The sequence below is a fragment of the Scyliorhinus canicula genome, chromosome 6, assembly GCF_902713615.1.
Source record: "Scyliorhinus canicula chromosome 6, sScyCan1.1, whole genome shotgun sequence".
In the NCBI taxonomy this organism is placed as follows: Eukaryota; Metazoa; Chordata; class Chondrichthyes; order Carcharhiniformes; family Scyliorhinidae; genus Scyliorhinus; species Scyliorhinus canicula.
The window spans coordinates 221,109,744-221,134,608 of NC_052151.1; the positions used below are offsets into that span (position 1 = coordinate 221,109,744).

Consider the following 24,865-nt stretch of genomic DNA (forward strand, 5'->3'; position numbering starts at 1 on the left):
CTCGCCACCTTTCACAGATGCACCATGGAAAGCATCCTATCTGGCTGTGTCACAGCCTGGTATGGCAACTGCTCGGACCAAGACAGCAAGAGTCGTGTCCACAGCCCAGCCCATCAAACAAATGTGCCTACCATCCATTGACTCCATTTGCACCTCCTGCTGTCTGGGAAAGCCGGCAGAATAATCAAAGACCCCTCCCAAACGCTTACTCACTATTCCAACTTCTTCCATTGGGCAGGAGATACAAAAGTTTGAGGACATGCACGAACAGACCCAAAAACAGCTTCTGCCCCGCTGTTACCAGACTCCTAAACGACCCTCTTATGGACTAACCTCATTAACACTACACCCTGTATGCTTCATCCGATGCCGTTGTTTATGTATTTACATTATATGTCTTGTGTTGCCCTATTATGTATTTTCTTTTATTTCCTTTTCTTGCCATGTACTTAATGATCTGTTGAGTTGCTCACAGAAAAGTACTCTTCACTGTACCTCGGTACACGTGACAATAAACAAAATCAAATCAAATAATCTAAACTCTATTGTATGAGTAATATCATAATTGCAAGTATAAATTCTTGCTAATCGCTTTAAGTTTGATCATCAACATTATTAGTGTCAGAAGTAGACGTAAAATAACACTGCAATGTGGTTAATGTCAAAAGCCCCTCGTCGCCACAATGCTCAGGTCGACAGATGGAGAATTTCGAATGCCCAATCCACCTAACAAACACATCTTTGGACTTGTGGGAGGAAACTTGAGCACTCGGAGGAAACCAACGCAGACAAGGGGCGAACGTGCAGACTCCACACAGACAGTGACCCAAGCCGGGAATTCAGCCTGGGTCCCTGGAGCTGTGAAGCAACAGTGCTAACCATGATGCATGAAATATTTATGATATTCAGATTTTGTTTAAATGTTCTGCTGATTATGTATCTTAAGGCGTGCTGAATGTGCATTCCCAAATAGAATTAAAATTTTATCCAGCCTCAATTATCGAGGCTACTTTTATCTGTAATTTCCTGCTTTCCAATTTAAACTCATTGTCATGTTGCAATCAATTCCATCACATTTATATTTAAATACATTTCACTTTGTTTTCTGAATCCATGGTGAATCCTGGCGGGAAATCAGATCTTTTGAAACAGTAATTTATAACGACGCTGTAATGAATGGAGTATTGTTTTCATTGTCAAAACATGTATTGTCAGTGCCGATTGATAACTCCGCCGCCGCCTGCAGTTTCCCCTCCAAGGAACACGCGCCATTTTCACTTGGAACGATATCACAATTCACTCACTCTTGTTGGGTCCAATTCATGGAGCTTCCTTCCCAACAGCTTTGTCGATTCCCCTTCACCACATCGACTGCATGTTTCAGAAATCCACACCACACCCAGTTTCATCGGAATTTAATGAGAGCTTATATTATGGAGGGCTTGTTTATTTCTCATCTGAAATTGCGGATTTATCGTGGTGTGATGGATTTATAGAACTCACCACTATCATGCACATGAAATCTTCTTTCAATGTTCTGATATGAAGGAATTGGACAAAGAATCGCTGTTGATGTGGTGAAGGCTATTGGGTCATAGATTTTTCATAGATTTCACAAGGCAGAAGGAGGCCATTCGCCCCATCTAGACCGCAACAGCTCTTGGAAAGAGCACCCTACCCAAAGCCACACATCCACCCGATCCCCTTAAACCAGTAACCCCACCCAACACTAAGACCAATTTTGGACAGTAAAGGCAATGTTTCATTGCCAATCCACGTAACCTGCTCCTATTTGGACTGTGGGAGGAAACAGAAGCACCCGGAGGAAACCCACGCACACACGGGGAGAACGTGCAGACTCCGCGCAGGCAGTGACCCAAGGCGTGATTCGAACCTCAGACACTGGATCTGTGAAACAATTGTGCTAACCACTATGCTACCGTGCTGCCCTTGGGTGTTTAGAAAGTGAGAGAATGGCGATTAACAGATCAGACCCGCACAGAACCAAATGCAGAACGTAAGTGAGAAATTGGCGAATAGAAAGCAGTCAGTGGGAAAGTTGGGACAGGGACAGGATGCAAACGGGGAATTTGAGATGGGAAAGGATCACGAGATAAAGAGCAATAGTTGGGAAATTTCGAAATATAGTTGTTGTGAAACAAGTAGTGGACCTTTTGACAAAATAATGGTGAAAGAAGTGAATATTTTATAACTGACAAGTCATAATCATGATGCACGCTTCTTAAATGTTGCTAACTCCTTGTCCAAAAGCCTGAATGATAACACTGGGGATCGAACCCAGGATTTTCGGCGTGCAAAGAAGACGTGATAACCACTACACCGTGGAACCAGCAGGTGGCGACCCAGTCGGTTTACATGACTGGAGTTGGTGGCACCATCTTCGATCCAGAAACATTGCAAAGCATCCATTCAGTGGGATTTCCTCAGCTGTCAACACCTGACTTGTTTATATGTATGGTTGCATTTCCATAAAGCCGCAGACAGTTCCCAACTTTTTTACTTTGAGTCAGGCAAATTCCAGAGAAAGAGGCAAATTGAAAGAGCATTTCAATGTCAAGGCGCGGAGGTAAGAACCAGCTCGGTTAGACACAGTGAAGCTTGACTCAGAATGTTGTGTAATTGAGAGTCAGGAGGGACCGTCTCAAATCCAACTGGGAATGATTGTCTGACTGAGGAGGGAAATGCCAAATTTAATCAATGCAAAGTTCGACCAGCCAGTAATGGTGGCAATGGGCAGCACTTTTGAGTGCCCGGGTAGCTCTGTCGGTACACCAACAGACTTTTAATCTGAGGGTCCTGGGTTCAAGTCCCTTTTCGGGCGGTCATTTTAAATCCCAATGATCGATGCTGACGTGCGCTCATGGAGTCAATCAGCTGGGAAAGAGGCCCATCGGCCCATTGTGTCTCTGCTGCCCATCAAACCCCTGTCTGTTCCCAACCCAGTTTCCAGAGCAAGGTCCGTCGCCTTGGCATTCCACAGAGGTCAAAGTCTCATCCAAACTCTTCTGTATCAATAATCACCATTATTACAAGGAGGAATTCTTGTTCATCGCTTTCAAATCGATACTGAAATAATTGCGATACTCTGATTCTGCTTGCATTATTTTTTGCTGGCTTTGTGTTTTGAGGCGAGTTGAATGTGATTTCCAGCATTTTCAAAATTTGAATTTCACCCGGCCCCAATAAACGAAGCTGTTTCATTTTATTCTTTCCTGCTGTCCAATTAAAGCTCGTGTTATTCTGGATAACTGGGGCTCTTTCTGGGGAAGGTGGGACCTCTATAGACAGGATGGTCTACATCTGAACCTGAGGGGCACCAATATCCTGGGGGGGAGATTTGTTAGTACTCTTTGGGGGGGTTTAAACTAATTCAGCAGGGGCATGGGAACCTGGATTGTAGTTTTGGGGTGCGAGAGATTGAGAGTAGAGAGGTCAGGAGCGCAGTTTTGACTTCGCAGGAGGGCGGCAGTGTTCAGGTCTGTGGTTTGAAGTGTGTCTATTTCAATGCCAGGAGTATACGAAATAAGGTAGGGGAACTGGCAGCATGGGTTGGTACCTGGGACTTCGATGTTGTGGCCATTTCAGAGACATGGATAGAGCAGGGACAGGAATGGTTGTTGCAGGTTCCGGGGTTTAGGTGCTTTAGTAAGGTCAGAGAAGGGGGCAAAAGAGGGGGAGGTGTGGCGCTGCTAGTCAAGGACAGTATTACGGTGGTAGAAAGGATGCAAGATGGGGACTCTTCTTCCGAGGTAGTATGGGCTGAGGTTAGAAACAGGAAAGGAGAGGTCACCCTGTTGGGAGTTTTCTATAGGCCACCTAATAGTTCTAGAGATGTAGAGGAAAGGATGGCGAAGATGATTCTGGAAAAGAGCGAAAGTAACAGGGTAGTTGTTATGGGAGACTTTAACTTTCCTAATATTGACTGGAAAAGATATAGTTCGAGTACATTGGATGGGTCGTTCTTTGTACAATGTGTGCAGGAGGGTTTTCTGACACAATATGTTGACAGGCCAACAAGAGGTGAGGCCACTTTGGATTTGGTTTTGGGTAATGAACCAGGCCAGGTGTTAGATCTGGAGGTAGGTGAACACTTTGGAGACAGTGACCACAATTCGGTGACCTTTACGTTAGTGATGGAAAGGGATAAGTATACCCCGCAGAGCAAGAGTTATAGCTGGGGGAAGGGCAATTATGATGCCATTAGACATGACTTAGGATGTGTTGGTTGGAGAAGTAGGCTGCAAGGGTTGGGCACACTGGATATGTGGAGCTTGTTCAAGGAACAGCTATTGCATGTTCTTGATAAGTACGTACCAGTCAGGCAGGGAGGAAGGGGTCGAGCGAGGGAACCGTGGTTTACCAAAGAAGTGGAATCTCTTGTTAAGAGGAAGAAGGAGGCCTATGTGAAGATGAGGCGTGAAGTTTCAGTTGGGGCGCTTGATAGTTACAAGGAAGCGAGGAAGGATCTAAAGAGAGAGCTGAGACGAGCAAGGAGGGGACATGAGAAGTCTTTGGCAGGTAGGATCAAGGAAAACCCAAAAGCTTTCTATAGGTATGTCAGGAATAAAAGAATGACTAAGGTAAGAGTAGGGCCAGTCAAGGACAGTGGTGGGAAGTTGTGTGTGGAGGCTGAGGAGATAAGCGAGATACTAAATGAATACTTTTCGTCAGTATTCACTCAAGAAAAAGATAATATTGTGGAGGAGAATGCTGAGACCCAGGCTATTAGAATAGATGGCATTGAGGTGCGTAGGGAAGAAGTGTTGGCAATTCTGGACAAGGTGAAAATAGATAAGTCCCCGGGGCCGGATGGGATTTATCCTAGGATTCTCTGGGAAGCCAGGGAAGAGATTGCTGAGCCTTTGGCTTTGATTTTTAGGTCATCATTGGCTACAGGAATAGTGCCAGAGGACTGGAGGATAGCAAATGTGGTCCCTTTGTTCAAGAAGGGGAGTAGAGATAACCCCGGTAACTATAGGCCGGTGAGCCTAACGTCTGTGGTGGGTAAAGTCTTGGAGAGGATTATAAAAGATACGATTTATAATCATCTAGATAGGAATAATATGATTAGGGATAGTCAGCATGGTTTTGTGAAGGGTAGGTCATGCCTCACAAACCTTATCGAGTTCTTTGAGAAGGTGACTGAACAGGTAGACGAGGGTAGAGCAGTTGATGTGGTGTATATGGACTTCAGTAAAGCGTTTGATAAGGTTCCCCACGGTCGGCTATTGCAGAAAATACGGAGGCTGGGGATTGAGGGTGATTTAGAGATGTGGATCAGAAATTGGCTAGTTGAAAGAAGACAGAGAGTGTTAGTTGATGGGAAATGTTCAGAATGGAGTTCAGTTACGAGTGGCGTACCACAAGGATCTGTTCTGGGGCCGTTGCTGTTTGTCATTTTTATAAATGACCTAGAGGAGGGCGCAGAAGGATGGGTGAGTAAATTTGCAGACGACACTAAAGTCGGTGGAGTTGTAGACAGTGCGGAAGGATGTTGCAGGTTACAGAGGGACATAGATAAGCTGCAGAGCTGGGCTGAGAGGTGGCAAATGGAGTTTAATGTGGAGAAGTGTGAGGTGATTCACTTTGGAAAGAATAACAGGAATGCGGAATATTTGGCTAATGGTAAAATTCTTGGTAGTGTGGATGAGCAGAGGGATCTCGGTGTCCATGTACATAGATCCCTGAAAGTTGCCACCCAGGTTGATAGGGTTGTGAAGAAGGCCTATGGTGTGTTGGCCTTTATTGGTAGAGGGATTGAGTTCCGGAGCCATGAGGTCATGATGCAGCTGTACCAAACTCTGGTACGGCCGCATTTGGAGTATTGCGTACAGTTCTGGTCGCCTCATTATAGGAAGGACGTGGAAGCTTTGGAACGGGTGCAGAGGAGATTTACCAGGATGTTGCCTGGTATGGAGGGAAAATCTTATGAGGAAAGGCTGATGGACTTGAGGTTGTTTTCGTTAGAGAGAAGAAGGTTAAGAGGTGACTTAATAGAGGCATACAAAATGATCAGAGGGTTAGATAGGGTGGACAGCGAGAGCCTTCTCCCGCGGATGGAGGTGGCTAGCACGAGGGGACATAGCCTTAAATTGAGGGGTAATAGATATAGGACAGAGGTCAGAGGTGGGTTTTTTACGCAAAGAGTGGTGAGGCCGTGGAATGCCCTACCTGCAACAGTAGTGAACTCGCCAACATTGAGGGCATTTAAAAATTTATTGGATAAGCATATGGATGATAAGGGCATAGTGTAGGTTAGATGGCCTTTAGTTTTTTTTTCCATGTCGGTGCAACATCGAGGGCCGAAGGGCCTGTACTGCGCTGTATCGTTCTATGTTCTATGTTCTATGTTCTATATATGCCAATCAATTCCATCACATTTATATTTAAACACTTCACTTTGTTTTCTGAATCCATGGTGAATCCTGGCGGGAAATCAGATCTTTTAAATCAGTAATTTATAACGACGTTGTAATGAATGGAGTTTTCTTTGGCAAAACATGTATTGTCAGTACGGGTTAATAACTTCGCCGCCGCCTGCAGTTTCCTCTCCAAGGAACACGCGCCATTTTCACTTGGAACGATATCACCATTCACTCACTCTTGTTGGATCCAATTCATGGAGCTTCCTTCCTAACAGCTTTGTGGGTGCCCCTTCACCACATGGACTGCGTTTCAGAAATCAATACCGCAACCAGTTTCATGAGAATTTAATGAGAGCTTATATCATCTGAAATTGCAGATTTAGCGAGATGTGATGAAATGAAATGAAAATCGCTTATTGTCACGAGTAGGCTTCAATGAAGTTACTGTGAAAAGCCCCTAGTCGCCACATTCCGGCGCCTGTCCGGGGAGGCTGGTACGGGAATCGAACGGTGCTGCTGGCCTGCTTGGTCTGCTTTAAAAGCCAGTGATTTCGCCTGGTGTGCGAAACCAGCCCCTGTATGGATTTAAAGAACTCACCACTATAATGCCCAGGAAATCTTCTTTAAATGTTCTCATATAGAGGAATTGGACAAAACCTGACTGCTGCTGTAGTGAAGGCTATTGGGTCATAGATTGTACAGTGCAGAAGGAGGCCATTGGGCCCATCGAGACCGCACCAGCTCTTGGAAAGAGCACCCGACCCAATTCCACACTTCCACCCGATCCGCTTAACCCAGTAACCCCACCCAACACTAAGGGCAATTTTGGACACTAAGGGCAATTTATCATGGCTAATCCACCTAACCTGCACATATTTGGACTGGGGGAGGAAACCGGAGCACCCGGTGAAAGCCCACACAGAGAATGTGCAGACTCCGCACAGAAAGTGACGCAAACCGGAATCGAACCTGGAACCGTGCAGCTGTGAAGCAATTGTGCTAACCACTATTCTACCGTGCTGCCCTTAGTTGTGTAGCAAGAGAGAAAATCGATTAACAGATCGGGCCCGCACAGAACCAAATGCAGAGCGTGAGTGAGACATTGGCGAATAGAAACCAGTCAGTGGGAAAGTTGGGACAGGAACAGGATGCAAACGGGGAATTTGAGATGGGAGAGAATCACGAGATAAAGAGCAATAGTTGGGAAATTTCGAAAAATATTTGTTAGTAAACAAGTAGTGGACCTTTGGGTAAATAATGGTGAAGGAAGTCAATATTTAATAACTCACATGTAATAATTATGATGCACCCTTCTTAAATGTTGCCAACTCCTTGTCCAAAAGCAGCAACGATTTCACTCGCGTTCAGCTGACTGTTCCCAACTTTTTTGATTTGAGACAGGCAAATTCCAGAAAAAGAGGCAAATTGAAAGAGCATTTCAATCTCAGGGCGCGGAGGTAAGAACCAGCTCTGTTGGACACAGCGACGCTTGACTCAGGATGTTGAGTAATTGATTCAGGAGGGACCGCCTCAAACCCAACTGTGAATGATTTTCTGACTGAGAAGGGAAATGCCAAATTTAATCAATGCAAAGTTCGACCAGTCAGTAATGGTGCCTATGGGCAAGGAGTGCATTGGGATAACCAAGTCTACAAATATCAAAGTTCTTGCTGAAGTTTCAACAAACTGATGGAGTAAAGTACATGAGTTGTCGGTCAATGGATATGAGGGATGAATCGGCGGCCTTTATGATGGGGCAGCTCGATTTTTAAAAGCACCTCTGTTTTATGATAGATTTGCGGGATGTGGGCGTCGTTGGCAATGCCAACAGTTATTACCCATTCCTTCTTGCCCTTGAGATGATGGCGGTCAGCTCCTTCATTAAATCGCTGCAATGGCTGAGGAATAGGCACATTCACAATGTTGCGCGAGAGGGTGTCACAGTATTCTGGCCCAATGACTCTGGAACGACGCCGATATATTCCCAGGTCAGGATGTGATTAAATTAACGTGTAAACCTCTGCTGGTCGTGTTCCTGGGAATCTAATGCTGGCAACCTTCCAGCGGTCATGGAGATTTTCTCCTAACATAAGAAGTGAACTTTGACGAGTTCCTGCAGCGAACTTCTTTACATTGTGCACTGCGATCATTTCAAATCAAGTCAAGTCATCGAGAAAATGAACACGAAATGAACCCCATCCACCCATTGTGTCTGTGCTGGCCCTCAAACTCCTGTCTGTTCCAATCCCATTTTCTAGCTCAAGGCCCGCGCGTTTATCAGATGGAATCAGACAGAAGGTAAGTGGGAGAGTGGCTCGTGTTGGCGAATTGAATCCGACCGGGAGAAAATTTGCGGGAGAGACAGGAGGTAAATAGGGAAATTCTCCCGCAGTGTAGCGCGACAGGCGCAGGAATGTGGCGACGAAGGGATTTTCACAGTAACTTCATTGCAGTGTTAAATTAAGCCTGCTTCTGACTCTAATAAAGATTAATATCAATTATTATTACAAGCCATACATACTCTCACTTCAGCAAATCGATAACAAACGTAATTTTAACAGCAGAATTTGAAACCTTTGCAAGCTTGACGCTGTTTTGAAATGTCAGTTCATCATGTTTTTGCTTTATATTGATATTCAGTTGAATTGACAAGCAGACGAACATAGGCTGTCAGGGAAGGACACAAGTGAAATGTGGAACTTGTTCAAGGAACAGGAACTGCGTGTCTTTGATATATATGTCCCTGTCAGGCAGGGAAGAGATGGTCGAGTGAGGGAACCATGGCTGACAAGGGAGGTTGAATGTCTTGTTAAGAGGAAGAAGGAGACTTATGTAAGGCTGAGGAAACAAGGTTCAGATGGGCGCTGGAGGGATACAATATAGCCAGGAGGGAACTGAAAAAAGGGATTAGGAGAGCTAAGAGAGGGCATGAAAAATCTTTGGCGGGTAGGATCAAGGAAAACCCCAAGGCCTTTTACACATATGTGAGAAATATGAGAATGACTAGAGCGAGCGTAGGTCCGGTCATGGACAGTAGCGGGAGATTTTGTATTGAGTCTGAAGAGATAGGAGAGGTCTTGAACAAGTATTTTTCTTCAGTATTTACAAACGAGAGGGGCCATATTGTTGGAGAGGACAGTGTGAAACAGACTGGTAATCTCGAGGAGATACTTGTTAGGAAGGAAGATGTGTTGGGCGTTTTGAAAAACTTGAGGATAGACAAGTCCCCCGGGCCTGACGGGATGTATCCAAGGATTCTATGGGAGGCAAGAAATCAAATTGCAGAGACGTTGGCAATGATCTTTTCATCCTCGCTATCAACAGGGGTGGTACCAGAGGATTGGAGAGTGGTGAATGTCGTGCCCCTTTTCAAAAACGGGAATGGGATAACGCTGGGAACTACAGGCCAGTTAGTCTTACTTCGGTGGTAGGCAAAGTAATGGAAAGGGTACTGAGGGATAGGATTTCTGAGCATCTGGAAAGACACTGCTTGATTAGGGATAGTCAGCACGGATTTGTGAGGGGTAGGGCTTGCCTTACAAGTCTTATTGCCTTCTTTGAGGAGGTGACCAAGCATGTGGATGAAGGTAAAGCAGTGGATGTAGTGTACATGGATTTTAGTGAGGTATTTGATAAGGTTCCCCATGGTAGGCTTATGCAGAAAATAAGGAGGCATGGGATAGTGGGAAATTTGGCCAGTTGGATAACGAACTGGGTAACCGATAGAAGACAGAGAGTGGTGGTGGGTGGCAAATATTCAGCCTGGAGCCCAGTTACCATTGGCGTACCACCGGGATGAGTTCTGGGTCCTCTGCTGTTTGTGATATTCATTAACGACTCGGATGAGGGAGTTGAAGGGTGGGTCAGTAAATTTGCATATGAAACGAAGATTGGTGGAGTTGTGGATAGTGAGGAGGGCTGTTGTCGGCTGCAAAGAGAGATAGATAAGATGCAGAGCTGGGCTGAGAAGTGGCAGATGGAGTTTAACCCTGACAAGTGTGAGGTTTTCCATTTTGGAAGTACAAATATGAATGCGGAATACAGGGTTAACGGTAGGGATCTTGGCAATGTAGAGGAGCAGAGAGATCTTGGGGTCTATATTCACAGATCTTTGAAAATTGCCGCTCAAGTGGATAGAGCTGTGAAGAAGGCCTACATTGTGCAAGCGTTCATTAGCAGAGGAACTGAATTTAGCCTTGAGGTGATGATGCAGCTGTACAAAACCTTGGTCAGGCCACATTTGGAGTACTGTGTGCAGTTCTGGTCACCTCACTTTAGGAACGATGTGGAAGCTTTGGAAAAGGTGCAAAGGAGATTTACCAGGAGGTTGCTTGGAATGGAGAGTAGGTCTTTCGAGGAAAGGTTGAGGGTGCTAGGCCTTTTCTCATTAGAACGGAAAAGGATTAGGGGCGACTTGATAGAGGTTTATAAGATGGTCAGGGGAATAGATAGAGTAGACAGTCAGAGACTTTTTCCCCGGGTGGAAAAAAACATTACAAGGAGACATAAATTTAAGGTAAATGGTGGAATATATAGGGGGGATGTCAGAGGTAGGTTCTTTACCCAGAGAGTAGCGGGGGCATGGAATGCACTGCCTGTGGAAGTAGTTGAGTCAGAAACATTCGGAACCTTCAAGCTGCTATTGGATAGGTACATGGATTAGGGTACAATAATGGAATGTAGATTAATTTCTTCTTACGGGCAGCACGGTAGCATTGTGGATAGCACAATTGCTTCACAGTTCCAGGGTCCCAAGTTCGATTTAGACTTGTGTCACTGTCTGTGTGGAGTCTGCACATCCTCCCCGTGTGTGCGTGGGTTTCCTCTGGGTACTCCGGTTTCCTCCCACAGTCCAAAGATGTGCATGTTGGGTCGATTGGTTATGATAAATTACCCTTAAAGTGTCCAAAATTCTATGATTAACCTAGGATAAAAGTTTGGCACAACATCGTGGGCCGAAAGGCCTGTTCTGTGCTCTATTTCTCTATCTCCATCTCTAATCAAACAGATGAGGTTTCATTTTTAAAACAATAGACTTTAATTCGGGTTATTTTTTATTCAAGTCTAATTTGTTATTGGAAAGATTCCCTCCACAGGCCACCGCCTTCCTCCCTTCTAGCACAAGTGTTGCATTCACTTTAGATGAGCAATTAGCCCAGTATTATCAATTATTGCTCTCAATCAGAGAAGACGAAAGCGCGTTTGATGGGATCTGGCGTCAAGTGGGAAGCTCCGGCATTGGGAAGAGCGGCCGTGAAGCAAGTTAGGGTTTGGGTCAATGAGTCAGGATGTGTGTGGCAGACTTGGACGGCTGCAGAATGAAAATGGAGAATTTAACCATGCAATATTCCCTGCCATCCACCAAAGGTCGCTGTGCTCACTTGATTTGCAAGAGCCCGGATAGCTCAGTCGGTAGAGCATCAGACTTTTAATCTGAGGGTACAGGGTTCAAGTCCCTGTTCCGGCGATTACTTTTAAGTCTCAATGAATGATGGTGACGTGAACTCGTCGGGTTAATCTGCTGGGAAAGAGGCCCATCCGCCCATTGTGTCTCTGCTGCCCATCAATCCCCTGTCTGTTCCAATCCCATTTTGCAACGCAAGGTCCAGCGCCATTGCCCACTGTGGCGGTATGCTGAGGGCCGATGTGGAGATGGGTAGCAGTTTCAAATTCCGAAGGGTGCACAGCTCCAAAAATCTGTCCTGGCCCATCCACGTCGCCACTGCCAACCAGAAAGCGCAACAGCGCTTAGACTTCCTGAAGAAACTCAGGAAATTCGGCATGTCCACATTAGCTCTCATCAACATTCACAGATTCAACATAGAAGCATCCTATCTGGCTGCAGCACAGCCTGGTATGGCAACTGCTCGGCCCAAGACCGCAATAAACTTCAGACAGTAGTGAACACAGCCCAGTCCATCACACGAACCTGCCTCCCATCCATAGACTCCATCTACACCTCCTGCTGTCTGGGACAGCGGGCAGCATAATGAAAGACCCTTCCCAAATTCTTACTCACTCTTCCAACTTCTTCCATCGAGCAGGAAATACAAAAGTTCGAAGACACGCACGAACAGACTCAAAAACAGCTTCTGTCCCGTTGTTACTAGACTCCTAAATGACCCTCTTATGGACTGACCTCATTAACACTACACCCTGTATGCTTCATCCGATGCCAGTGTTTATGTAGTTACATTATATGTCTTGTGTTGCCCTATTATGTATTTTATTTTATTTCCTTTTCTTCCCATGTACTTAATGATCTGTTGAGTTGCTCACAGAAAAATACTCTTCACTGTACCTCGGTACACGTGACAATAAACAAAATCAAATCAAATCATCTAAACTCTATTGTATGAATAATATCATCATTGCAAGGATATATTCTTGCTCATCGCTTTAAGATTGATCATCAACATTATTAGTGTCAGACGTAGACGTACAATAACACTGCAATGAGGTTACTGTGAAAATCCTCTCGTCGCCACAATCGGGCGCCTGTTCAGGTAGACAGAGGGAGAATTTAGAATGCCCAATACACCTAACAAACACATTTTTGGACTTGTGGGAGGAATCTTGAACACGGAGGAAACCACGCAGACAAGGGGCGAACGTACCTACAGAGACCCAATCCGGAATTCAGCCTTGGACCGTTTAGCTGTGAAGCAACAGTGCTCAGCATGATGCATGAAATATTTATTGTATTCAGATTTTGTTTGAATTTTCTGCTGATTATCTATCTTAAGGGGTGCTGAATGTATATCCCCACATGTTCAGAATTCAAATTTTATCCAGCCTCAATAATCGAGGCTATTTTTATCTGTCATTTCCTGCTTTCCTATTAAAACTCATTGTTATGTTGCAATCAATTCCATCACATTTATATTTAAATACATTTCCCTATGTTTTCTGAATCCATGGTGAATCTTGGCGGGAAATCAGATCTTTTAAAACAGTAATTTATATCGACTTTGTAATGAATGGAGTATTGTTTTCATTTTACATAGATTTTACAGTGCAGAAGGAGGCCATTCGCCCCATAGAGACCGCACCAGCTCTTGGAAAGAGTACCCTACCCAAAGCCACAATTCCACCCGATCCCCTTAACCCAGTAACCCCACCCAATACTAATGGCAATTTTGGACACTAAGGGCAATTTATCATGGCCAATCCATGTAACCTGCTCCTATTTGGGCTGTGGGAGGAAACCGGAGCACCCGGAGGAAACCCACGCACACACTGGGAGAACGTGCAGACTCCGCACAGACAGTGACCCAAGGTGTGATTCGAACCTCAGACGCTGGAGCTGTGAAACAATTGTGCTAACCACTATGCTACCGTGCTGCCCTTGGGTGTTTAGTAAGTGAGAGAATGGCGATTAACAGATCGGGCCCGCACAGGACCAAATGCAGAACGGGAGTGAGAAATTGGCGAATGGAAACCTGTCAGTGGAAAAGTTGGGACAGGGACAGGATGCAAACGGGGAATTTGAGATGGCAAAGGATCACGAGATGAAGAGCAATAGTTGGAAAATTTCGAAATAGATTTGTTGTGAAACAAATAGTGGACCTTTGGGTAAATAATGGTGAACATAGAACAGTACAGCACAGAACAGGCCCTTCGGCCCTCAATGTTGTGCCGAGCAATGATCACCCCACTTAAAACCACGTAACCCGGATACCCGTAACCCAACAATCCCCCCATTAACCTTACACTACGGGCAATTTAGCATGGCCAATCCACCTAACCCGCACATCTTTGGACTGTGGGAGGAAACCGGAGCACCCGGAGGAAACCCACGCACACACGGGGAGGACGTGCAGACTCCACACAGACAGTGACCCAGCCGGGAATCGAACCTGGGACCCTGGAGCTGTGAAGCATTGATGCTAACCACCATGCTACCGTGAAAGAAGTGAATATTTTATAACTCACAGCTCATAACCATGATGCACGCTTCTTAAATGTTGCCAACTCCTTGTCCAAAAGCAGCAATGATTCCACTGGGTCTCGGACCCAGGAACTTCTGCGTATAAAGCAGACGTGATAACCACTACACCATGGAACCAGCAGGTGGCGCCCCATTCTGTTTACATGACTGGAGTTGGTGGCACCATCTTCGATCCAGAAACATTGCAATGCGTCCATTTACTGGGATTTGCTCAGCTGTCAAACCTGACTTGTTTATATATACAGTAGCATTTCCATAAACCCGCAGACTGTTCCCAACTTTTTTGATTTGAGTCAGGCAAATTCCAGAAACAGAGCCCGATTGAAAGAGTCAATGTTAGGGCGCGGAGGTAAGAACCAGCTCTGTTAGACACAGTGAAGCTTGACTCAGAATGTTGAATAATTGAGAGTCAGGAGGGACCGTCTCAAACCCAACTGGCAATGAATGTCGAACTGAGGAGGGAAATGCCAAATTTAATCAATGCAACGTTCGACAAGCCAGTAATGGTGGCCTTTCTCACGGCCCGGATAGCTCAGTCGGTAGAGCATCAGACTTTTAATCTGAGGGTCCAGGGTTCAAGTCCCTGTTCGGGTGATCATTTTAAATCCCAATGACAGCAAGGGAATTTGCTGAGAGTTCATATTATGGAGCGCATGTTTATTTGTCATCTGAAATTTCGCATTCATGGAGGTGTGGTGGATTTAAAGGAATAGATTTTGAAACACAATTTCAGAAACCAGGCATGGCTCCTGGGAAACATGTGCATCCAAAAGGGAATGCGAGACCATGGACTGGGAGATGTGGAGTTGGATGAGATCAGGTTGATGGAGAATTCGGTATAAACAGTGGGCGAGGAGTGCATTGGGACAACCAAGTCTACAAATATCAAAGTTCTTGCTGAAGTTTCAACAACCTGATGGAGTAAAGTACATGAGGTGTCAGTCAATGGATATGAGGGAGGAACCGGCGGTCTTTGTGAGCTTGATTTTTAAAAGCTCCTGTTTTATGATAGGTTTGCGGGATGTGGGCGTAGCTGGCAATGCCAACAGTTATTAGCCATTGCTTCTTGCCCGAGAGATGGTGGCTGTCAGCTACTTCATTAAATCGCTGCAATGGCTGAGGAATAGGCACATTCACAATGTTGCGAGAGAAGAGTCACAGGATTCTGGCCCAATGACTCTGGAACGACACCGATATATTCCCAGATCAGGATGTGAGTACATTCACGGGAAAACCTCTGCTGGTCGTGTTCCTGTGAATCAAATGCTGGCAACCTTCCAGTGGTCATGGAGATTTTCTCCTAACATCAGAAGTGAACTTTGACGAGTTCCGTCAGCGAACTTCTTTACGTTGGTCACTGCGATCATTTCAAATCAATCAATGATTGATGCTGCCGTCAAGTCATCGAGGCAATAAACACGGAATGAACCCCATCCGCCCATTGTGTCTGTGCTGGCCCTCAAACTCCTCTCTGTTCCAATCCCGTTTTCCAGCTCAAGGTCCGCGCGTTTAACAGATGGCATCCGACAGAAGGTGATTGAGAGAGTGGCTCCTGTTGGCGAATTGAATTCGACCGGGAGATCAGTTGCGGGAGACACAGGAGGTAAATGGGGAAATTCTCCCTCAGTGTACCCGGTCAGGCGCCGGAATGTGGCGACTAGGAGAATTTCACAGTAACTTCATTGCAGTGCTAATTTCAGCCTACTTCGGGCACTATTATCAATTATTATTACAAGCCATACAGACTCTCACTTCGGCAAATCGATAACAAACGTAATTTTAACAGCAGGATTTGAAAACTTTGCAAGCTTTGACGCTATTTGAAACGTCAGTTCATCACGTTTTTGCTTAATATTGATATTCGGTTCAATTGACAAGCGGAATGTTTCTATAATACGTTTTACTATGCAGATTAAACGTTTGCTCTATTGATGCAAGTTCTGTCAACAAAGAATGTTCCTCAGGTCGCCGCGGTCCCAGGTTCGATCCCGGCCCCGAGTCACTGTCCGTGTGGAGTTTGCACGTTCTCCCCGTGTCTGCGTGAGTGTCTCCCGCACAACCCAAAGTTGTGCCGCTTAGGTGGATTGGCCACACTAAATTGTCCTTTAATTGAAAAAAAATGGATAACCTACATTTACTTTTTTTAATGCCTGGGCTCATTTGTTTTCAGGTGGAGAAGATAAATTAGCCATGTTGTCTTGGACATATCTGTAATCAACATAAGCAAAGCAGAGGTCGGGGTTAGATCGAATAAAATGCCCTCTGCACTGCACAGCGAGTTTTAATTTTAGACTTTTTTCAAACGAAGAACAGAACTCAAATCTCATAGGATCCCAGAGTGGGATCTGAACTCTTGTTTTTTTTATTTTGCTCATTTCCGTCATGGGCTGTGGGTGTGCCATCCCATAGCCTATTTCAAAAGAAGAATCAACCACGTTGCTGAGGATTTGGAGTCTCATTTAGGCCAGACCAGATCTGGATGGCAGACGTCCTTTCCTGAATGGAATGAAATGAAATGAAAATCGCTTATTGTCCCAAGTAGGCTTCAAATGAAGTTACTGTGAAAAGCCACTTTCCGGCCCCTGTTCGAGCGGGCTGGCACGGGACATGAACTGTGCTGTTGGCTTGTCTTGAATTGATTTCAACGTCAGCGATTTAGCCTTGTGCTAAACCACTCCCAGCTGGAATTAAAGAAACAGATGGGGTTTTATTTTCAAAACAATAGACTTTAATTCGTCTTATTTTTTATTCAATTCAAAATTGTGTTTGGAAAGATTCCCTCCACAGGCCACCGCCTTCCTCCCTTATAGCGCAAGTGTTGCATTCACTTTAGATGAGCAATTAGCTCAGTATTATCAATCTTTGATCTCAATCAGAGAAGAGGAAAGCGCGTTTGATGGGAGCTGCCGTCAAGCGGAAAGCTCCGACATTGGGAAGAGCGGTGGTGAAGCAAGTTAGGGTTTGGGCCAGTGAGTCAGGATGTGTGTGGCAGTCTTGGACGGCCTCTGGGAAAGAGGCCAACCGGCCCAATTTGTCTCTGCTGCCTTCATGTCTGTTCCAATCCCATTTTCCAACACGAGGTCCAGCGCCATTGCCCACTGAGGTGGTATGCCGAGTGCTCAGGTGGAGATGGTTAGCTGTTCCAAAAGCCTAGGGGAACACAGCTTCAAAAATCTGTCCTGGTCCATCCAAGTCGCTCCTACCACCAAGAAAGGACAACAGTGCCAATACTTCCTGAGGAATTAAAGGAAATTCGGCATGTCCACAGTAACTCTCACCACCTTTCTCAGATGCACCATGGAAAGCATCCCATCTGGCTGCATCACAGCCTGGTATGGCAACTGCCCGGCCCAAGACAGCAAGAGTCGTGTACACCGCCCAGCCCATCAAACGAATGTTCCTCCCAGCCATTGACTCCATTTGCACCTCCTGCTGTCTGGGAAAGCGGGCAGAATAATCAAAGACCCCTCCCAAACGCTTACTCACTATTCCAACTTCTTCCATTGGGCAGGAGATGCAAAAGTTTGAAGACACGCACGAACAGACCCAAAAACAGATTCTTTCCCGCTGTTACCAGAGTCCTAAACGACCCTCTTATGGACTCACCTCATTCACACTACACCCTGTATGCTTCATCCGATGCCGGTATTTATGTAGTTACATTATATGTCTTGTGTTGCCCTATTATGTATTTTCTTTTATTTCCTTTCCTTCCCATGTACTTAATGATCTGTTGAGTTGCTCACAGAAAAATACGTTTCACTGTACCTCGGTATACGTGGCATTAAACAAAATCAAATCAAATAATCTCAACTCTATTGTATGAATAATATCAGTTTTGCCAGGAGAAATTATTGCTTATCGCTTTAAGATTGATAATCAACAATCTTTATTAGTGTCACAAGTAGGCTGACAATAACACTGCAATGAGGTTACTGTGAAAAGCCTCTCGTCGCCACAATCCGGCGCCTGTTCAGGTAGACAGAGGGAGAATTCAGAATGCCCAATTCACCGAACAAACACATCTTTGGACTTGTGGGAGTAAACTTGAGCACTCGGAGGAAACCCACGCAGACAAGGGGCGAACGTGCAGACTCCGCACCGACAGTGACCCAAGCCGGGAATTGAGCCTGGGTCCCTGGAGCTGTGAAGCAACAGTGCTAACCATGATACATGAAATATTTATGATATTCAGATTTTTTTGGAATGTTCTGCTGATTATGTATCTTAAGGCGTGCTGAATGTGCATTCCCAAATGTTCCGAATTCAAATTTCATCCAGCCTCAATAATCGAGGCTACTTTTATCTGTCATTTCCTGCTTTCGAATTAAAATTCATTGTCATATTGCAATCAATTCCGTCACATTTATATTTAAATACACATCACTTTTCTTTCTGAATCCATGGTGAATCCTGGCAGGAAATCCGATGTTTTACAACAGTAACTTATAACGACTTTGTAATGAATTGAGTATTGTTTTCATTGGCAAAACATGTATTGTCAGTTCCGATTGATAACTCCGCCGCCACCTGCAGTTTCCCCTCCAAGGAACACATTCCATTTTCACTTGGAAAGATATCATTCATTCACTCACTCTTGTTGGGTCCAATTCATGGAGCTTCCTTCCTAACAGCTCCCTACACCACATCGACTGCAAGTTTCAGAGATCGACACCACACCCAGTTTCATGGGAATTTAATGAGAACTTATATCATGGAGCGCTTGTTTATTTGTCATCTGAAATTGCGGATTTATCGAGGTGTGACGGATTTAAAGAACTCACCACTATAATGCCCAGGAAATCTTCTTTCAATGTTCTAATATAAAGGAATTGGATAAAGAATCGCTGTTGATGTGGTGAAGGCTATTGGGTCATAGATTTTACAGTGCAGAAGGAGGCCATTCGGCCCATCGAGACCGCACCAGCTTTTGGAAAGAGCACCCTACCCAATCCCACACTTCCTGCCGATCCGCTTAAGCCAGTAACCCCACCCAACACTAAGGGCCATTTTGGACAATATGGGCAATTTATCATGGCCAATCCACCTAACCTGCACATCTTTGGACGGTGGGATGACACCGGAGCACCCGCAATAATACCACGCACACACAGGGAGAACGCGCAGACACCGCACAGACAGTGACCCAAGCCCGGATACAAACCTCCGACACTGGAGCTTTGAAACAATTGTGCTAACCACTATGCTACCGTGCTGCCCTTGGGTGTTTAGAAAGTGAGAGAATGGCGATTAACAGATCGGACCCGCACCGAACCAAATGCAGAACGTGAGTGAGAAATTGGCGAATAGAAACCAGTCAGTGGGAAAGTTGAGGCAGGGACAGGATGCAAACGGGGAATTTGAGATGGGAAAGGATCACGAGATAAAGAGCAATAGTTGGCAAATTTCGAAAAATGTTTGTTGGTGAGCAAGCAGTGGAACTCTGGGTAAATCATGGTGAAGAAAGTGAATATTCAATAACTCACAAGACGTAGCCATGATGCACGCTTCTTAAATGTTGCCAAACCCCGAACTAAAAGAGCAATAGTTGGCAAATTTCGAAAAATATTTGTTGGTGAGCAAGCAGTGGAACTCTGGGTAAATCATGGTGAAGAAAGTGAATATTCAATAACTCACAAGTCGGAGCCATGATGCACGCTTCTTAAATGTTGCCAAACCCCGAACTAAAAGCAGCAATGATTCCACTGGGGCTCGAACCCAGGACCTTCTGCGTGTAAAGCAGACGTGATAACCACTACACCATGGAACCAGCTGGTGGGGCCCCATTCTGTTTACATGACTGGAGTTGGTGGCAGTATGCTTCGCTCCAGAAACATTGCAAAGCCTCCATTCAGTGGGATTTGCTCAGCTGTCAACACCTGACTTGTTTATATATGTTAGCGTTTCCCATAAAGTCGCCTTCAGCTGATTGTTCCCAACTTTCTTGATTTGAGTCCGGTAAATTCCAGAAAAAGAGGCAATTTGAAAGAGCATTTCAATGTTAGGGCGCGGAGGTAAGAACCAGCTCTGTTGGACACAGCGAAGCTTGACTCAGAATGTTGTGTAATTGAGAGTCAGGAGGGACCGTCTCAAATCCAACTGGGAATGGTTGTCTGACTGAGTAGAGAAATGCTTAATTTAATCAATGCAAACTTCGACCAGCCAGTAATGGTGGCATTTCTCACCGCCCGGATAGCTCAGTCGGTAGAGCATCAGACTTTTAATTTGAGGGTCCAGGGTTCAAGTCCCTGTTAAGGCGATCATTTTAAATCGCAATGGAATTTGATGAGAGTTTATTTTATGGAGCGCCTGTTTATTTGTCATCTGAAATTTCGGATTCATGGAGGTGTGGTGGATTTAAAGGAATAGATTTTGAAACACAATTTCAGAAACCAGGCAGTGGCACCTGGGAACCATGTGCATCCAAAAGGGAATGCGAGACCATGGACTGGGAGATGTGAAGAGTTGGATGTGATCAGGTTGATGGAGAAGTCGGGATAAACATTGGGCCTGGAGTGCATTGGGATAACCAATACAAATATCAAAGTTCTTGCTGAAGTCCCAACAAGCTTATGGAGTAAAGTACATGAGGTGTCGGTCAATGGAATAAGGGAGGACCCGGCGGCCAGATGGCATCCGACAGAAGGTGAGTGGGAGAGTGGCTCGTGTTGGCGATTTGAATTTGACTGGGAGAGAAGTTGCGGGAGAGACAGGAGGTAAATGGGGAAATTCTCCCTCAGTGTACCCGGTCAGGCCCCGGAACGTGGCGACCAGGGGATTTTCACAGTAACTTCATTGCAGTGTTAATTGCAGCCTACTTCGGACACTATTATCAATTATTATTACAAGCCATACAGACTCTCACTTCGGCATATCGATAACAAACGTCATTTTAACAACAGAATTTGAAACCTTTGCAAGCTTGACGCAATTTGAAACGTCAGTTCATCATGTTTTTGCTTAATATTGATATTCAGTTCAATTGACAAGCAGAATGTTTCTATAACAAGTTTTACTATGCAGATTAAACATTTGCTCCATTGATGCAAGTTCTGTCAGCTAAGAATGTTCCTCTGGTCGCCGAGGTCCCAGGTTCAATCCGCCCCAAAGTCACTGTCCGTGTGGAGTTTGCACGTTCTCCCCGTGTCTGCGTGGGTCTCTCCCCCACAACCCAAAGATGTGCAGCTCAGGTGGATTGGCCACAATAAATTGCCCCTTCATTGAAAAAAAAATGGACACTCTACATTTACTTTTTTTAATGCCTGTGCTCATTTTTTTTCCAGTCTCCAGACGTAATTCTGCAACTCATCCGCTTCATTCTAGATCACAACGTCTTCACCTTTGACAACAAATTCTTCACCCAGATGCGTGGAACAGCCATGGGGACCAAATATGCACCTCAATATGCCAACATCTTCATGCACAAGTTTGAACAAGACTTCCTCACCACACAGGACCTGCATCCGACGTTATGCACCAGATACATTGATGACATTTTTTTCCTTTGGACCCACAGCGAAGAAACACTGAAACGACTACACGATGAGATCAATAAATTCCATCCCACCATCCGACTCACCATGGACTATTCGCCAAATTCTGTTGCATTCTTGGACACACTCATCTCCATCAAGGATGGTCACCTTAGCACTTCGCTTTACCGCAAGCCCACAGACAACCTCACAATGCTCCACTTCTCCAGCTTTCACCCGAAACACATTAAAGAAGGTATCCCCTATGGACAAGCCCTCCGTATACACAGGATCTGTTCAGACGAGGAGGAGCGTAACAAACACCTACAGATGCTGAAAGATGCTCTCGTACGAACGGGATATGGCGCTCGACTCATCGATCGACAGTTCCAACGCGCCACAGCAAAAAACCGCACCGACCTCCTCAGAAGACACACATGGGACACCACTGACAGAGTACCCTTTGTCGTCCAGTACTTTCCTGGGGCGGAGAAACAACGACATCTTCTTCGCAGCCTTCAACACATCATCAATGAAGATGAACATCTTGTCAAGGTCATCCCCACACCCCCACTACTGGCCTTCAAACAACCGCGCAATCTCAAACAAACCATTGTTTACAGCAAATTACCCAGCCTTCTGTCGATCGATGAGTCGAGTGCCATATCCCGTTCGTACGAGAGCATCTTTCAGCATCTGTAGGTGTCTGTTACGCTCCTCCTCGTCTGAGCAGATCCTGTGTATCCTGACCAGCCAGAACAGCGGCCACGACACCACACAACCCTGCCAGGGCAATCTCTGCAAGACATGCCAGATCATCGACTCGGATACCACCATTACACGTGGTAACACCACCCACCAGGTACGCGGCACATACTCGTGTGACTCAACCATGTAGTCTACCTCTTACGCTGCAGGAAAGGATGTCCCGAAGCGTGGTACATTAGCGAGACCATGCAGACACTGCGACAACGAATGAACGGGCATCGTGCAACAATCACCAGGCAGGAATGTTCCCTTCCAGTCGGGGAACACATCAGCAGGCAAGGGCATTCAGCCTCTGATCTCCGGTCTTCAGGGCACGCGACAATGCAGAATTGCAGAGCAAAAACTTATAGCTAAGTTCCACACGCATGAGTGTGGCCTCAACCGGGACCTTGGACTCATGTCGCATTACATCCACCCACCACCATCAGGCCTAGACTTGCAAAATGCCACCAACTGTTCAGGCTTGAGACAATTTACACCTCTTTAACCTGTGATTATCCCTCTCCCAGTATCTGTAATGATTTGATTACCTGAAAATGCCTGCATTCCAAGCATTGTCCAGCATCTCTGAATTTGTCTATATAAATGTTTCTGGAACATACCACGCCATTCACCTGAGGAAGGAGCTGCTCTCCAAAAGCTCGTGTTTGATTCAAACCTGTTATACTTTAACCTGGTGTTGTAAGACTTCTTACTGTGCTCACCCCAGTCCAACGCCGGCATCTCCACATCATTTTTTTTCAGGTGGAGAAGAGAAATTATCCATGTTGGCTTGCACATATCTGTAATTAAAATAAGCAAAGCACAGGGCGGGGTTAGGTCGAGTAAAATGCACTCTGCGCTGCCCAGCGAGTTTTAATTTTAATCTTTTTTCAAACGAAGAACAGAACTCAAATCTCATAGGATCCCAGAGTGGGATCTGAACTCTTGCTTTTTAAATTTTGCTCATTTCCTTCATGGACCGTGGGTGTGCCATCCCATAGCTCATTTCAAAAGATGAGTCAACCACGTTGCTGAGGATTTGGAGTCTCATTAAGGGCAGATCAGATCTGGATGGCAGACTTCCTTTCCTGAATGGAATGAAATAAAATGAAAATCGCTTTTTGTCCCAAGTAGGTTTCAAATGAAGTTACTCTGAAAATCCCCTAGTCGCCACTTTCCGGCGCTTGTTTGAGGAGGCTGGTACAGGACTTGAACTGTGCTGCTGGTTTGTCTTGGTATGCGTTCAAAATCAGCGAATTAGCCCTGTGCTAAACCACTCCCAGCTGGAATTAGTGAAACAGATGGGGTTTTATTTTCAAGACTTTAATTCGACTTATTTTTTCTTCAATTCAAAATTGTCTTTGGAAAGATTCCCTCCACACGCCACCGGCTTCCTCCCTTATAGCGCAACTGTTGCATTCACTTTAGATGAGCAATTAGCTCAGTATTATCAATCTTTGATCTCAATCAGAGAAGAGGAAAGCGCGTTTGATGGGAGCTGCCGTCAAGTGGAAAGCTCCGACACTGGGAAGAGCGGTTGTGAAGCAAGTTAGGGTTTGAGCCAGTGAGTCAGGATGTGTGTGGCAGACTTGGACGGCTGCTGAATGAAAATGCTGAATTTGAACCATGCAATATTCGCTGCCATCCACCAAAGGTCGCTGTGCTCAGCATGTTTGCAAGAGCCCGGATAGCTCAGTCGGTATTTTTAATCTGAGGGTCCAGAGTTCAAGTCCCTGTTCGGGTGATACTCGATGCTCGTCGAGTTCACCTGCTGGGAAAGAGGCCCATCGGCCCATTGTGTCTGTGCTGCCCATCATGTCTGTTCCAATCCCATTTTCCAACACGAGGTCCAGCGCCATTGCCCACTGAGGCGGTATGCCGAGTGCTCAGGTGGAGATGGTTAGCAGTTCCAAAAGCCTTGGGGAACACAGCTTCAAAAATATGTCCTGGTCCATCCAAGTCGCTCCTACAACCAAGAAAGGACAACAGTGCCAATACATCCTCAGGAATCTTTTTTTTAAATTGAGATTAGCCAATTATTTTTTCCAATTAAGGGGCAATTTAGCGTGGCTAATCCACCTACTCTGCACATTTTTGGGTTGTGGGGGCGAAACCCACGCAGACCCTGGGAGAATGTGCAAACTCCACACGGACAGTGACCCAGAGCCAGGATCGAACCTGGGACTTCAGCGCCGTGAAGCGGTTGTGCTAACCACTAGGCCACCGTGCTGCCCTTTTCAGAGTAATCTAAGGAAATTCGGCATGTCCACAGTAACTCTCACCACCTTTCTCAGATGCACCATGGA

The 24,865-nt window shown here is 45.5% G+C and overlaps 5 non-coding genes across 5 annotated transcripts; 3 read left to right on the forward strand and 2 right to left on the reverse strand.

Annotated features, from left to right (window-relative positions):
* The first annotated feature begins 11,780 nt into the window (after positions 1-11,780).
* On the forward strand, positions 11,781-11,853 carry trnak-uuu. Its single transcript has one exon. It is a non-coding gene; the product is annotated as a tRNA-Lys (tRNA).
* Positions 11,854-14,381: 2,528 nt separating this feature from the next.
* Positions 14,382-14,454, reverse strand: trnai-uau. Its single transcript has one exon. It is a non-coding gene; the product is annotated as a tRNA-Ile (tRNA).
* Positions 14,455-14,858: 404 nt separating this feature from the next.
* On the forward strand, positions 14,859-14,931 carry trnak-uuu. Its single transcript has one exon. It is a non-coding gene; the product is annotated as a tRNA-Lys (tRNA).
* Positions 14,932-20,034: 5,103 nt separating this feature from the next.
* On the reverse strand, positions 20,035-20,107 carry trnav-uac. The gene has a single exon. It is a non-coding gene; the product is annotated as a tRNA-Val (tRNA).
* A 416-nt stretch (positions 20,108-20,523) lies between these two features.
* trnak-uuu lies at positions 20,524-20,596 on the forward strand. The gene has a single exon. It is a non-coding gene; the product is annotated as a tRNA-Lys (tRNA).
* The last annotated feature ends 4,269 nt before the right edge of the window (positions 20,597-24,865 follow it).